The following is a 16,043-nucleotide window of genomic DNA, read 5'->3' as shown; positions in this document are numbered from 1 at the left end:
GGCAACAGGGCGGAGACCGCAGCAGAAGGGCAGAGCCTGCAGCAACAGGGCCAACCTCACACCAGCGAGGCAGAGCCTCGGCAGGCAAATAGTGACTAGACTGCCTCCTAGCTGGGCAGGACAGCAAGGAGGACACTCACAAGGAAAGCCGCAACCCCCCCACCCCAGACAGAGCATCTAAGAAAAAAGGTTTTTTACAGCCTAACAGCCCTGAATGAACAACAGAGCTCATAGTTCCGCACTTGAGCTTCTACAAAGTATAGACTGTCTCCTCAAGCAGCTCCCTGACCCCTCTATATCCAAAAGACTGACATTTGGCAGGCATCATTCTGGGACAAAGGTAGCAGAAAAAGAAACTGGTAGCATCCCTCGCTGTTCTGCAGCTGCTATAGGTACACCCCAGACAAGCAGGGCCTGGAGTGGACCTCAGCAGTCATACAGCGAAGGGGCTAGACTGGTAGAAGGAAAACCAAGTAGCAGAAATACTTCATCATCAACAATCTGGGTGTCCAATCAGAGACCCAATCGAAAAGTCAGCAACTACACAGACGACAGGTGGACAAATCCACAAAGATGGGAAGAAACCAGCACAAAAAAGAGAAAAACACCCAAAACCAAAACACCTTGCCGCCTAGAAAGGACCAAAACTCCTCACCAGCAAGGGAACAAAGCTGGATGGAGAATGACTGTGATGAAATGACGGAATTAGACTTCAGAAGGTGGATAATGAGAAACTTTTGTGAACTAAAAGAACATGTTTTAAATCAATGCAAAGAAACTAAGAACCTTGAAAAAAGATTTGAGGAAATGATAAGAAGAACGGAAAACTTAGAGAGGAATATGAATGAATTAAAGGAGCTGAAAAACACAATACGAGAACTTCGCGAAGCATGCACAAGTTCAATAGCCGAATTGACCAAGCAGAAGAAAGAATATCAGAAGTCAAAGATCAACTTAATGAAATAAAACAAGAAACCAAGATCAGAGAGAAAAGCGCAAAAAGGAATGAAGAAAGTCTCCAAGAAATGTGGGACTATGTGAAGAGACCTAACCTACGTTTGATAGGCGTACCAGACAGAATGTGACAAAGAGAATGAATCCAAGCTGGAAAATACTCTTCAGGACATTATCCAGAAAAATTTCCACCACCTAGCAAGACAGGCCAACACTCAATTGCAGGAAATACAGAGAACACCACAAAGATATTCCGCAAGAAGAGCAACCACAAGGCCCATAATCGTCAGATTCAACAAGGTTGAAATAAAGGAGAAAATACTAAGGGCAGCCAGGGAGAAAGGTCGGGTCACCCACAAAGGGAAGCCCATCAGACTCACAGCCGATCTCTCAGCAGAAACTCTACAAGCCAGAAGAGACTGGGGAACAATATTCAACATCCTTAAAGAAAAGAACTTTCAACCCAGAATTTCATATCCAGCCAAATTGAGCTTCATAAGTGAAGGAAAAATAAAATTCTTTGTGAACAAGCAAGTACTCAGAGATTTTGTCACCACCAGCCCTGCTTTACAAGAGCTGCTGAAAGAGGCACTACACATAGAAAGGAACAACCAGTACCAGCCATTCCAAAATCACACTAAATGATAAAGAGCTTCAACATAATGAAGAATCTACAACAACTAACGGGCAAAACAGCCAGCTAGCATCAAAATGGCAGTATCAAATTCACACTTAACAATATTAACCCTAAATGTAAATGGACTGAATGCACCAATCAAAAGACACAGACTGGCAAATTGGATAAAAAGCCAAAACCCATCAGTGTGCTGTATCCAGAAAACCCATCTCACATGCAAGGATACACAAAGGCTCAAAATAAAGGGATGGAGGAAGATTTACCAAGCAAATGAAAAGCAAAAGAAAGTAGGAGTTGCAATTCTCATCTCTGATAAAATAGACTTTAAAGCAACAAAGATCAAAAGAGACAAAGAAGACCATTACATAATGGTAAAAGGATCGATACAACAAGAAGAGCTAACCATCCTAAACATATATGGACCCAATACAGGGGCACCCAGACATAAGGCAAGTTATTAACGACTTACAAAGAGACTTAGATTCCCACACAATAATAGTGGGAGACTTTAACACTCCACTGTCAATATTAGACAGATCAACCAGACAGAAAATCAACAAGGATATCCAGGGCTTGAACTCAGACCTGGAGCAAGCAAACCTGATAGACATTTACAGAACTCTCCACCACAAATCCACAGAATATACATTCTTCTCAGCACCACATCACACCTACTTTAAAATTGACCACATAATTGAAAGTAAAGCACTGCTCAGCAAATGCAAAACAACTGAAATCATAACAAACAGTCTCTCAGACCATAGCGCAATCAAGTTAGAACTCAGAATACAGAAACCAACCCAGAACTGCACAGCTTCATGGAGACTGAACAACTGGCTCTTGAATGTTGACTGGATAAACAATGAAATGAAGGCAGAAATAAAGAAGTTCTTTGAAACCAATGAGAATGAAGACATAACATGCCAGAATCTCTGGAACACATTTAAAGCAGTCTCTAGAGGAAAGTATATAGCAATAAGTGCCCATATAAGAAGAATGGAGAGATCCAAAATTGACACCCTATCGTCAAAATTGAAAGAGCTAGAGGAGCAAGATCAAAAAAACTCAAAACCCAGCAGAAGACAAGAAATAACTAAGATCAGAGTTGAACTGAAGGAGATTGAGACACGAAAAACCCTCCGAAAAATCAATAAATCCAAGAGCTGGTTTTTTGAAAAGATCAACAAAATAGACAGACCACTAGCCAGATTGATTAAAAGGAAAAGAGAGAACAACCAAATAGATGCAATAAAAAATGATAAAAAGAAAATCACCACAGATTCCACAGAAATTCAAACCATCATCAGAGAATATTACAAACAACTCTATGCACATTAACTAGTAAACCTGGAAGAAATGGATAAATTCCTGGACTCCTGTGTCCTCCCAAGCCTAAACCAGGAGGAAGCTGAAACTATGAACAGACCAATACAAGGGCAGAAGTTGAGGCAGCAATTAAGAGCCTACCACACAAAAAAAGCCCAGGTCCAGATGGGTTCACAGCCAAATTCTACCAGACACACAAAGAGAAGCTGGTACCATTCCTTCTGAAACTATTCCAAATAATCCAAAAAGAAGGAATCCTTTCCAAATCATTCTATGAGACCAATATCATCCTGATACCAAAACCCGGCAGAGACCCAACAAGAAAAGAAAACTTCAGGCCAATATTCATGATGAACATAGATGCAAAAATCTTCAATAAAATATTGGCAAGCCGATTGCAACAGCAAATCAAAAAACTTATTCATCATGATCAAGGATTCATCCCGGGGATGCAAGGCTGGTTCAACATATGCAAGTCTATAAACGTAATTCACCACATAAACAGAACCAAAGCCAAAAACCACATGATTATCTCATTTGATGCAGAGAAGGCATTTGACAAAATTCAACAGCCCTTTATGCTAAAAACCCTCAATAAACTCAGTATTGATGGAACGTATCTCAAAGTAATAAAACCTATATATGACAAACCAACAGCCAATATCATACTGAATGGGCAAAAACTGGAAGCATTCCTTTTGAAATCCGGCACTAGCCAAGGATGCCCTCTGTCACCACTCCTATTCAATATAGTACTGGAAGTTCTAGCCCCAGCAATCAGGCAAGAAAAAGAAATAAAGGGCATTCAAATAGAAAAGGTGGAAGCCAAATTGTCTCTATTTGCAGACGACATGATAGTATACCTAGAAGACCCCATTGCCTCAGCCCCAAAACTCCTGAAACTGATAAGCAACTTCAGCAAAGTCTCAGGATATAAAATCAATGTGCAAAAATCACAAGCCTTCCTCTACACCAATAACAGACTTAAACAGAGCCAAATCAAGAACGAACTGCCATTCACAATTGCTACAAAAAGAATAAAATACCTTGGAATACAACTCACAAGGAATGTAAGAGACCTCTTCAGGGAAAACTACAAACGACTGCTCAACGAAATAAGAGAGGACACAAACAGATGGAGACACATTCCATGTTCATGATTAGGAAGAATTAATATCGTAAAAATGGCTATACTGCCCAAAGTAATTTACAGAATCAATGCTATACCCATCAAGCTACTTTGACTTTCTTCACAGAACTGGAAAAAACCACCATGAACTTCATATGGAACCAAAAGAGAGCCCGCATAGCCAAGTCAATTCTAAGCAAAAAGAACACAGTGGGGGGCATCACACTACCGGATTTCAAACTATACTACAAGGCTACAGTATGAACCTTTTGATACCAGTTCCATGCCATCAAAACAGCATGGAACTGGTATCAAAACAGAGATATAGACCAATGGAACAGAACAGAGGCATCAGAGGCAACACAACATAGCTACAACCATACAATCTTTGATAAACTCGACAAAAACAAGCAATGGGGAAAGGATTCCCTGTTCAACAAATGGTGCTGGGAAAACTGGCTAGCCATGTGCAGAAAGCAGAAACTGGACCCCTTCCTGACACCTTACACTAAAATTAACTCCAGATGCATTAAAGACTTAAACATAAGACCTGGCACCATAAAAACCCTAGAAGGAAATTTAGGCAAAACCATCCAGGACATAGGAGTAGGCAAGGACTTCATGAACAAAACACCAAAAGCATTGGCAACAAAAGCCAAAATAGACAAATGGGACATAATGAAACTCCACAGCTTCTGCACAGCAAAAGAAACAGTCTGTAGTGTGAATCGGCAACCAACAGAATGGGAAAAAATTTTTGCAGTTTACCCATCTGACAAAGGGCTGATATCCAGAATTTACAAAGAACTCAAACAGATTTACAGGAAAAAAACAAACAAGCCCATTCAAAAGTGGGCAAAGGATATGAACAGACACTTTACGAAAGAAGATATGTATGAGGCCAACAATCATATGAAAAAATGCTCATCGTCACTGGTCATCAGAGAGATGCAAATCAAAACCACATTGAGATACCATCTCACACCAGTTAGAATGGCGATCATTAAAAAATCTGGAGACAACAGATGCTGGAGAGGATGTGGAGAAAAGGGAACACTTTTACACTGTTGGTGGGAGTGTAAATTAGTCCAACCGTTGTGGAAGACAGTGTGGCAATTCCTCAAGGACCTAGAAATAGAAATTCCATTTGACCCAGCAATCCCATTACTGGGTATATACCCAAAGGACTATAAATAGATCTACTATAAGGACCCATGCACACGAATGTTCATTGCAGCACTGTTTACAATAGCAAAGACCTGGAATTAACCCAATGCCCATCGATGATAGACTGGATTGGAAAAATGTGGCACGTATACACCATGGAATATTATGCAGCAATCAGAAATGATGAGTTCGTGTCGTTTGTAGGGACATGGATGAATCTGGAGAACATCATTCTCAGCAAACTGACACAAGAACAGAAAAGGAAACACCGCGTATTCTCACTCATAGGCGGGTGATGAAAAATGAGAACACATGGACACAGAGAGGGGAGTACTAAACACTGGGGTCTCTTGGGGGGAAAGGGGGAGGGCTGGTGGGAGGGGGAGGTGGAGAGGGATAACCTGGCGAGAAATGCCAAATGTGGGTGAAGGGGAGAAAGCAAACAAAACACACTGCCATGTGTGTACCTATGCAACTGTATTGCATGCTCTGCACATGTACCCCAAAACCTAAAATGCAATAAAAAAATAATTTTAAAAAATGCAAATAATATAAAATAGTAAAATAATAATAGAGCTACCTTATTCAAATAACACTGAAAATAAAGCTAGAGTGGCTATACTCATATTATTTGAAATAGGTTTCCAAAGAAAGAATATTTTCAGAGATTAAGAGATTTAAGGCCAGGCACTGTAGCTCACGCCTATAATCCCAGCACTTTGGGAGGCCAAGGTGGGTGAATCAGCAGGTCAAGAGATCAAGACCATCCTGGTCAACATGGTGAAACCCCGTCTCTACTAAAAATACAAAAATTAGCTGGGCATGGTGGCACACGCCTGTAGTCCCAGCTACTTGGGAGGCTGCAGCAGGAGAATTGCTTGAATCCAGGAGGCGGAGGATGCAGTGAGCCTAGATCGCGCCATTGCACTTCAGCCTAGGTAACAAGAGCGAAACTCCATCTCAAAAAAAAAAAATTAAAAAAAAAGAGATGTGTTTCATGATGATCAATAGGTCAGTTTCTTCCAGAGAACGTGGTAATACTAAATGTGCATTTAACTATTAAAGAGGCTTCAAAATACATTTAGACAGATGAAGAAAAAATGAAAACATTTTCAGATAAACGAAAATAAAAACTATGTCAGCAGTCTACCTACAATAAAGGAAATTTCAAAGAGAGTCCTTCAGAGGAAGAAAAAGTAAGAGACAGAAGAAAGACATAGAAAAAGGAATAAAGGGCAACATAAGTATGAGGGTTAACTTAAACGACTACTGCCTTTCTAAAAGAAAAGAAAGAAAATTTTAAAAAGGTCATGAAAACCCAGGAAAATTTGGAAATACAACAATGTTGGAGAATTGGCACTATCCGATATCAATATTTATTATAAAGCTACACTAGTTATGAGTGTAGTGTAGATGCAAATGTAACAAAATAGAGTCATTTAATAAAGGGTCAAAAACCACTACCTTCATTCACTTCACTGCTGTACTCTGATATATTTGGAATATGTCAAGTATCTATTATAAATAATTTTAAATAAAAGTGGTAGAGCATAGCAGTGATATAAAAAATATTTGGCATTTATAGAGTTATAGATCAATTAGATATCAATTAAGAAAGAGTCTTAAATCCTATGCAGCTCCTTATATATAAGCCAATGTTCATGGACATGCAAATATGAAAGGTAAAATAAGCTTATGGAAAGTAGCATTAAATAGTATATTCATGATTTGGAGTCTATGAAACTTTTCTTATAATACAAAAATCATAAAATGAAAGGTAGAAAAAGATTAATAAATGGTACTACATTAAAAGTAAGAACCTCTATTAATAAAAAATAATGATTATGATACTAAAAGAGTAATCTTCAGAATAATATATGATAATGATATTTATAACATATAATTTACAAAGGAGTTATGTAAAGAATATATAAGGAACTTTTAAATTAGTGAAAAAATAACAGAATACCTTTTTTTAAAGCATGGGCAAAAAGTTTTAAAGAGGTACTGTACTACAAAGATATCTAAAATGACAAACAGCATGCAAAAAATTACTGAAGTTCATCAATCATTAGTGAAACTGACAGCTATATTAATCAAAATCTAAACCTCTAAACTACCAACCAGAATGGCCACTAAAAATGATTGATAAGGTTTAGCTGAAACATATAAAATAACTTGGATGCTGTCATTCCAGGCCTTACAATCATAAAAAGCCAAACAAAATACCAGTGACTTTGCATAGACCCATCAGAGAAATGAAGATACAAGAAAAACTGCCAGTGTGAAATCTGAAGACTCAGGCACATCAGAGAGATATAGAAGACATCCTACTTACCTGAAGCAGTAGCTGCTAGAGCCACACAAAAGAATATTTACATGGAAATTCTGGTGATTTGCTGAAAGCTGAGAGTGAAAGTGAGAAAGGCTTAGAGGGTGTAGTTAGAAAGTCTCCCCCTATATTCTTGTATTTTACTCTGTAAACCCACCATAATCTCATAGACAACAAAAATCTCCATAAGCTTCTGGCAGGGAAAAGGGAAAAGTAGCCATTCTGAAATATACTCAGATTTTTCTTCACAAGGAAATCCTATTTGCTAAAGGAAATGATTTTACCAGACCTTGTACCATCTCTGAGAAAGGATTTCCACCCAGTTGAGCCAACCTTAGACTTCCTGATTCATATAATAGATAAAAAAAAAAGCTATATCACCACAGGATCACTTGTAAAGATTATAGCCAAGAGATATAGCTCACTAAAAGACAGATTTAGTCACAAGATTGTAGAAGACTTCTATCCCACGTTACTACCATTGCAACAAGGTTCCAATGTAGTAAAGAAAGGATTTCAGGTGAAAGAGCTGTAAGACACAGACACTTTCTGAGGAGAAACACTTAGAGAAGTCCACCAGTAAGAAGAAAGATAAAAGTAAGTACACTAAAAGAATTTACAACCTCTGACACCTTCAACTAGAGCAAATGCTAAAGAAAATCCATCTCCAGCCAAATGAACATAAATCCTCAAATTAAAAGCCTATTTACTTCATTTCTATCACTCAATGCCACATGTCTGAAGTTTAACAGAAAAGTTTAAGGTATCACAACAGGCAAGTAAAACAGTTTAAAGAGACAAAGCAAACATCACAACAAGATGCAGATATGACTCAGGTTTTACAGTTATCAAAGAGGGCATTTAAAATAACTATGATTAATACATTAAGATCTCTAAAAAAAGACATTATGCAAGAGCAGATGACAGTGGAAACAGAGAAATGGCAACTATATGAATGAATCAAAAGAAAGGGTAAAAATTAAAATATTGTAACAGAAAGAAAAAATGACTTGTTGGGCTCAACAGTAAACTGGTCTAAGGAAAGGCTTCCCAAGTTTGAGAAATGTCAATAGAAATTCCCCAAATTAAAATACCAGAGGAAAAAAAAGATTAAAAAAAAAGAATAAAGAACAGAATATCCGAGGGCTGTAAAACAATTTCAAAAGTTTAAACATTCAAAATGTTTGAAACAACAAATGTAAAAGACAAGGAGAATGGAGTAGAAAAATATTTGAAATAATAACAGCCAAGGATTTTTAAAAATTAAAGACAAACACTAACCTACAGATCCAGGAAACTCAGAGAAACATCACACTACAAATGCCAAAAAACATACAATTAGACAATATTTAAATCAGAAAGTGAAAATGTTGAGACAAATCATAAGGGAAAAGCACTTTACTTATGGAGCAAGGATATGAATTGCATTGGGCTTCTCATCAGGATCATTCTCAGCAAACTGACACAAAAACAGAAAATCAAACACCACATGTTCTCACTCATAGGTGGGTGCTGAACAACGAGAATACATGGAAACAGGGAGGGGAGCATCACACACGGAGCTCTGTAGGGGGACAACAGGGGAGGGACAGTGGGGTTGGGGTAGTTGGGGAGAGATAGCATGGGGAGAAATGCCAGATATCGGTGATGGGGAGAAAGACAGCACATCACACTACATATGTGTACCTATGCAACAATCTTGCATGTTCTTCACATGTACCCCAAAACCTAAAATGCAATAAAAATAAATAAATAAATAGCAATATAAAAACAAAATATACATAATGGCTGAACAAAAAAAAATGTAGAACAGAATACATAAAATGATGAAGGAAAAAAAGACCAACTTGTGATACTGTATCTAGCAACATTTTTCCTTCCAAAAAGCAAAAAATAAAAAAATAAGGCTTTCTCAAATAAAATGAAAACTGTAAGACCCCCCTCCCCCTCCCTCTCTCTCCCCCTCTCCCTTTCCTTTCTTTTTAAGACAGGGTCTCACTACAATGGCATGATCATGGCTCACTGCATGATCTCAACCTCCATGCTCAAGTGATCCTACCACATCAGCCTCCCTAGTAGCCAGGTCTATAGGCCGGTGCCATACATCCTGCTATTTTTATTATTATTATTCTTTGAAGAAATTAGGTCTCACTTCCTTGCCCAGGCTGGTTTTGACCTCCTGAGCTCAAGTAATCCTACTGTTTCAGCCTCCCAAACTGCTGTGCTTACATGTATGAACCACCACACTCGTCCTTTGAACTAAGGAAATTCCTCACAAGCACACATGCCCTGCAAAAAATGTTTAAAAAGTTCTTCCAGGAGAAAAAAATATTGATAAGTCAGAGTCTCAATTGGCATAAAGAAAGTGAGAAAGAAAAAGTAAAGTCTAAGTTTGGCTCAAGTGGGTGGAAATCCTGTCTCGGAGGTGGTACAAGGTCAGGTAAAATATTTTCTCTATTCTTATAACTAAAGGGATAAATAAATATAGAGCGTACTAACACTAATCAAAAGAAAGCTGAAGTAGCTGTATCAATTTCAGACAAAGCTGACTTCAGAGTAATACAAGTTATTAAAAATAGAGAGGAACATTTAGTAAAGAGAAGTGTCAATTCTTCAGGAAGACATAACAATCCTTAACATAAAATCACAGAAGAGGGCAATAAAAGATGTGAGGCAGGAGATTTGGGTCTCTTCCTAAGCCGGCACTCACCAAGAAGAAAGCCATGTTCAGTTCTAGGGCCAAAATCGTGAAGCCCAATGGCTAGAAGCCAAACGAGTTCCAGTCCCGCATCTCCCAGGCTCTTCCGGATCTGGGGATGAACTCGGACCTCAAGGCTCAGCTGAGGGAGCTGAATATTACGGCAAACAAGGATATTGAAGTTGGTGGTGGTCGGAAAACTATCATAATCGTTGTTCCTGTTCCTCAACTAAAATCTTTCCAGAAATTCCAAGTGCAGCTAGTACGTGAATTGGAGAAAAAGTTCAGTGGGAAGCATGTTGTCTTTATCTCTCAGAGGAAAATTCTGCATAAGCCAACTTGAAAAAGCCATATAAAAAATAAGCAAAAGCATCTCAGGAGCCATACTTTGACAGCTGTGCATGATGCAATCCTTGAGGAGTTGGTCTTCCTAAGCGAAATTGTGGGCAAGAGAATCCGCATGAAACTGGATGGCAGCCGGCTCATAAAGGTTCATTTGGACAAAGCACAGCAGAATAATGTGGAACACAAGGTTGAAATTTTTCTGGTGTCTATAAGAAGCTCACAGGCAAGGATGTTAATTTTGAATTCCCAGAGTTTCAATTGTAAACAAAATGACTAAATAAGAAATATATTCACAGTGAAAGAAAAAAAAAAAAGATGTGAGGCAAAAACTCACAGAAATGCAAATGCAAAGGGAAGTATACAAGGATAGAAAAAATATTATGTTCTAAGATGATTATGGAAATAAATGTAATTAAATAAATGACAGAAAGATAGCTTGAAAATATGAAAACATTGGGAATAAGAAATATAGTTCTAAATAATGCACATGTCAAAGTCTCAAGAGAACTTAAAAAATTTTGAAATAAACGAAACTTAAAACATAACAAAAGCAGTGAGACACAGTAAAAGCACTGCTTATGGGGATATTTATAGCATTTAATGCATATATTAGAAAATAAATAAATTCAACAATCTTTCTACTTTTAGGAGCCTAGAGAAAAATGAGCAACATAAACCTTAACAAAGCGGAAGAAAATTAACAGTAATAATTAAGCAGAGTACAATAAACGGAAAAGAAAATCTCGTGTTTGAAAGGATCAGTAACATTTATAAACTTCTAGCCAGAATAACCAAGAAAAGAAAAAGAGATAATTACTAAATCAGAAATGAAAGAGGAGTTGACATTACTGATTCAATGTGTAATTGAATGACAATAAAATAATATGAATAAATCTATGCAGACAAATTTGATAAACTGGAAAAAATGGATCAATTCCTTGAAAGAAAACTACTGAAACTCACACCAAGAGAGTCAGATAATCTGAATAACCCCTTATCTGCTAATGAATATTGAGTTAATCATAAATTTTTCATAAATAACTTTAAAAAAATGCACCATGTCCAGACTATAACACTTGCAATTCTACAGAACATATAAGGGGAAATTATATTGGTTCTCTGCAAATTCTAACAGAAACAGAAGCCAAGGAATCACTTCTTAACTCATTCTATGTGGACAGCATTAGCCTAATAATAAAAACAAAGATATTATAAGAATGGAAAACTGTAGACCAATAGTTCTACTTAACTTAGATCCAAAAGTTCCTAATAACACATTAGCAAATCTAACAAACAATGCAGGAAAAAATATTACCATGATGAAATAAGATTTATGTAAAGCTAATTTAAAATTTTAAAATCAGTGCAATCCATCACAAGCTAAAGCAAAAAAAAAATTATACCCATTGATTTAGAACAAGCATTTGACAAAATCTGGAATCTTTTTATAATAACAATTATCAGCCAACTAGAAAGAGAAAAAAACTTCAACTTGACAAAGAACACTTACAAAATAACTATAGCTAATATATACCCTATAGTGTGAAACTAGATGCCTTCCCTCTAAAATCAACAACAATATAAGAATGTTCCCTCTCAGCATTCCTATTCAGCAGTATACTGGAATTCTGAATAGTACAATAAGAAATGAAAAGGGAGTGAAAGTTGTACAGATAAAGAAGTAAGAAATAAAACTATCTTTGTTCACAGATGACATGTCTGTCTGCATAGAAAATTCCAGTGAATTGATTAAAAAAACTCCTGCCATTAATAAATGGGTACAAACTTAACAAAATATGTACAAGATCCTTATGTGAAAATCTGTGCATATGCACAGCAATTCACATGTACTTTGTAATAACCATAAATTTAAAAAAAGAAATGACTATTATGCAGCTTGGATCATTAAACAACTTTTAGCTTTAGCGAAGAAGGGTGATATTGCAGACAGAGGCAGAAAGGGATAATAAGAATGTTCTATTTATTGAAGTGAGTGATAGCTCCATAGTTTTTCACATTGGAGTTATTAATTGAAGTGTATATAATTTTTATATACCTTTCTTCATTAAATGTTGCAAAAATAATAACACACTATTATTCACTAAAATATTAAACCATAATCATGGGATAACAATAACAACCTGTGCATGGGAGCATATGGCAATATAGAAAGCAATGATAATCAAAGAAATAAACTGGGAAAGAAAACCAAGAAATTTTACCTGTAAATCAATAAAATATTCCCCAAAGTACTTTATATCTTTAAAACTATAGCCTAGAAGAAGATAAGCCAGTTACACAAATTGTCCATAAGCTCAGGTAAATTAATCTTCTGATGGCCCCTAATCCTTCAGGTATAAATGAAGAGTCATGCTGGTTCAACTTCTACACAATTATGAAATATATGCCTAATTGCTCATTTATTTTTAAAAATCCTATTTGCTTCTAGATTCAGCCTGGGAATCAAATTTCTATTTTCTGTTATTGTAAATATTACATATTTAAATATGCCAAAATAGTTTTCTGGGAAATAGCTGAGGAGGGACAGTAGTCTGAGCCTGGAAAAAATATTATTAAACAATTATCAAATCTTGAAGTATTCAAAAATATAATCCTCCCCTTTCACTGCCCCCCCAAAAAAGGATCCCATGAATCTTCTTAATGGCACTTTAATCCTGCCTGCAATGTAAGTGGGGAAGAATTACTATCTTAAAGACTGAGTTAGAAACAGAGTTAAGGTTTGGTTAGTTTCATCATCATTACCCACTAAAAATTAAAACTGATTACTGCAATAGAAATTCCATAATGTTCATTATGAAAAAGACAATAAAAAGGACAATTGTGCTTCTGCAGTTTGAGAGTGTATATATTCCAAGTTGCTACTCACTCTAAAATGATTTAAAGCAAATTTCAGGCAAATGCAAAAAGTAGCATTTTTAAAGCCATGGAAATTATAAGAATGGCCTTAATCACCATTTACATTTATCATTGTAATAGAGCTCCTAGCCTGCTCAATTAGATAATAAAAAATAAAGAAAATTTAATAATGCTATTTTCATGGATATCATAACTACAAATATGTAACTAGAATAACAAACAAAAACTACTAAAACTAGTTAGACTTCACCATAGTTGCTTAGAAGAGATAATGATTAAAAGCAACATTACTGTTCAGAAAAATCAATTAAAAAATACAATACTTTAAAAACCCATACACAAAAACACAAAAAGCACCATTTGTGAAGAAATTTAATAAAAACTCAAGATTTATAAAAATTTAGTATAGGACCTAAAAAAGAACATTCATAAATAATTATTTACAAATAGAAAATAAAATATTTCTACTCAACTAAAATGAAAATTACATGTGACTCCAATTTTTCAGCAAACTTGTCTACTCCTAAATTTAAAATAGAAAGATAAAGAATAAAAACCCAACATTAGGCAAGGCAATTTTAAAGAGGAATGGAAGAAGTTATTTATTTCACAATCTTTTGAGACATATTACAAATAGGATAAATACATTACAGCATAGTATTTGTGCAGAGATGATGAATATAACAATGCAATAAAAAGAAAAGTCAAGATATATCCATTCATGTATGAAAACTGTACATGGCAGTGCTAGAATTCCACTTCAACATGTAAAGGATAAATTATTCAATACACAATATGAGACAATTGGTTATAAGTATGGCAAAAATAAAATGAAACTGAACTGTACTCCAAATCCACCTTAATTTCTACATTACAGAAAAAAAAGTGAAAAGAAACTTTTAAAATATTAAAAGAATGCATAAGGAAATATCTTTATTTCTTCAATAGCAGAGAAAGGTAGCTTAAACAAGGCACAACAAAAAATCACACACATACACACACACACACACACACAGCCCAAAATAAATAACTGATAATTTTACCACATTAAATGAAAGCCTGTTATCTTGGTAAAGAGTTTCTGAGACAATCCTTTCCCTCAAATGTTGTCCTTTCTGAAAATTCCTCTTTGTAAAAAGGACTGTCACTCTCACTGGACTTTCCCTTAAAATTCAAGACAAGTTATTAAATATAAAACTGTTTTACAAAAGCTGATATTAAAATATACTAAATTAAGGCATCCATACAATATATGAAATGATAACTGTGTCATTATATTTAAAAACTATCTCTGGGTTATTTGCATAGGTAGGCACCACAATGCCCATAAACCCACACCAAATAAGACCCAGGAATACATTCAGAAATCACCAAAATGGGGACATTCATGTGATGACTAAAAGATTCTTACTTGACATTTTCCTCAATACCTTCCTTGTCTATCATTACTTTTCATATTAAGGCAGCATAGATCCCTTGACCTGAGTACCCTTGTGCAACTAAACAAGAAGTTACTTATATATGTTTTGTTCCCAAATATTTAGAAATCGGGATTACCAATATAAAACTTCCCATAAAATACACTAAAAATGTAAACAATATCTCTATTAACTTTCAAAAGAGATGTTATGATAAATGTATGTTATGATAAATATAGAACCACAAATCCAAGTGATTCCAATGTTGGTTGGTTGCTGGAATCACTACTTTGTGGCACAGTTTGGCTTACCAATTTCCAGACTGGAATGCTTGCATATAACTACATAAAGAAATTCCATGAAGACCATAAGTCCACTATTATTATCAGTATAATTGTTACATTTGGAATCACTTTTTAGTAAACGTGACCTAAAATTTTGATCACCTGCTGTTTTATTGCAGGATACATATAAGAAATGATAAAAAATGTTGGGAGGCCGAGGAGGGTGGATCACAAGGTCAAGAGATCGAGACCATCTTGGTCAACATGGTGAAACCCTGTCTCTACTAAAAATACAAAAAATGAGCTGGGCATGGTGGCGCATGCCTGTAACCCCAGCTACTCAGGAGACTGAGGCAGGAGAATTGCCTGAACCCAGGAGGCGGAGATTGCGATGAGCCGAGATCGCGCCATTGCACTCCAGCCTAGGTAACAGGAGCAAAACTCCATCTTAAAAAAAAAAAAAAAAAAAAAAAAAAAAAGATGAAAAATGCCTCATAATGTAACCTTGATAAAATGAGAACATTAATTTAAAATTACATATAACTTATTTGTGAATATTTTCCCTTCAGTCTCCTCTTTTTAAGTAAAGGGTTCTCATTATAAAAAGGTTTTCCCTATCATTCTGTCACTTCATAAATAATGAATGGAGTTTTTCAATTGTAGATGATTTCTGTGTTGAAATCATTACTGCAGTAGGTATTGAAATAATCTAAGAGATGCTTATTTGCCTGTAATGTAACTCCATCTTGAAGACATAAATAAGTAAGCAGGTATTAAAAAGTTATTTGTTTCCAGATATTAAATAGTATGTTAAGGCTTGAAGATTTAGCATAGTAATCCATAACTGCATGCCAGTTATCAAAAAGAAAGCCAGAT

General features: G+C 35.8%; 1 protein-coding gene and 1 pseudogene across 5 annotated transcripts in view; one reads left to right on the top strand and one right to left on the bottom strand.

The window, feature by feature from the left end:
- Positions 1–16,043, bottom strand: part of LRFN5 (leucine rich repeat and fibronectin type III domain containing 5) — a 307,913-nt gene that overhangs the window by 129,791 nt on the left and 162,079 nt on the right. The gene's annotated exons all lie outside the window — the stretch shown is intronic.
- LOC100391371 (small ribosomal subunit protein eS7 pseudogene) lies at positions 10,269–10,852 on the top strand (annotated as a pseudogene).

Source organism: Callithrix jacchus, chromosome 8 (genome assembly GCF_049354715.1).
Source record: "Callithrix jacchus isolate 240 chromosome 8, calJac240_pri, whole genome shotgun sequence".
Classification (NCBI taxonomy): domain Eukaryota; kingdom Metazoa; phylum Chordata; class Mammalia; order Primates; family Cebidae; genus Callithrix; species Callithrix jacchus.
This window is presented reverse-complemented; position numbering and strand designations above follow the sequence as displayed.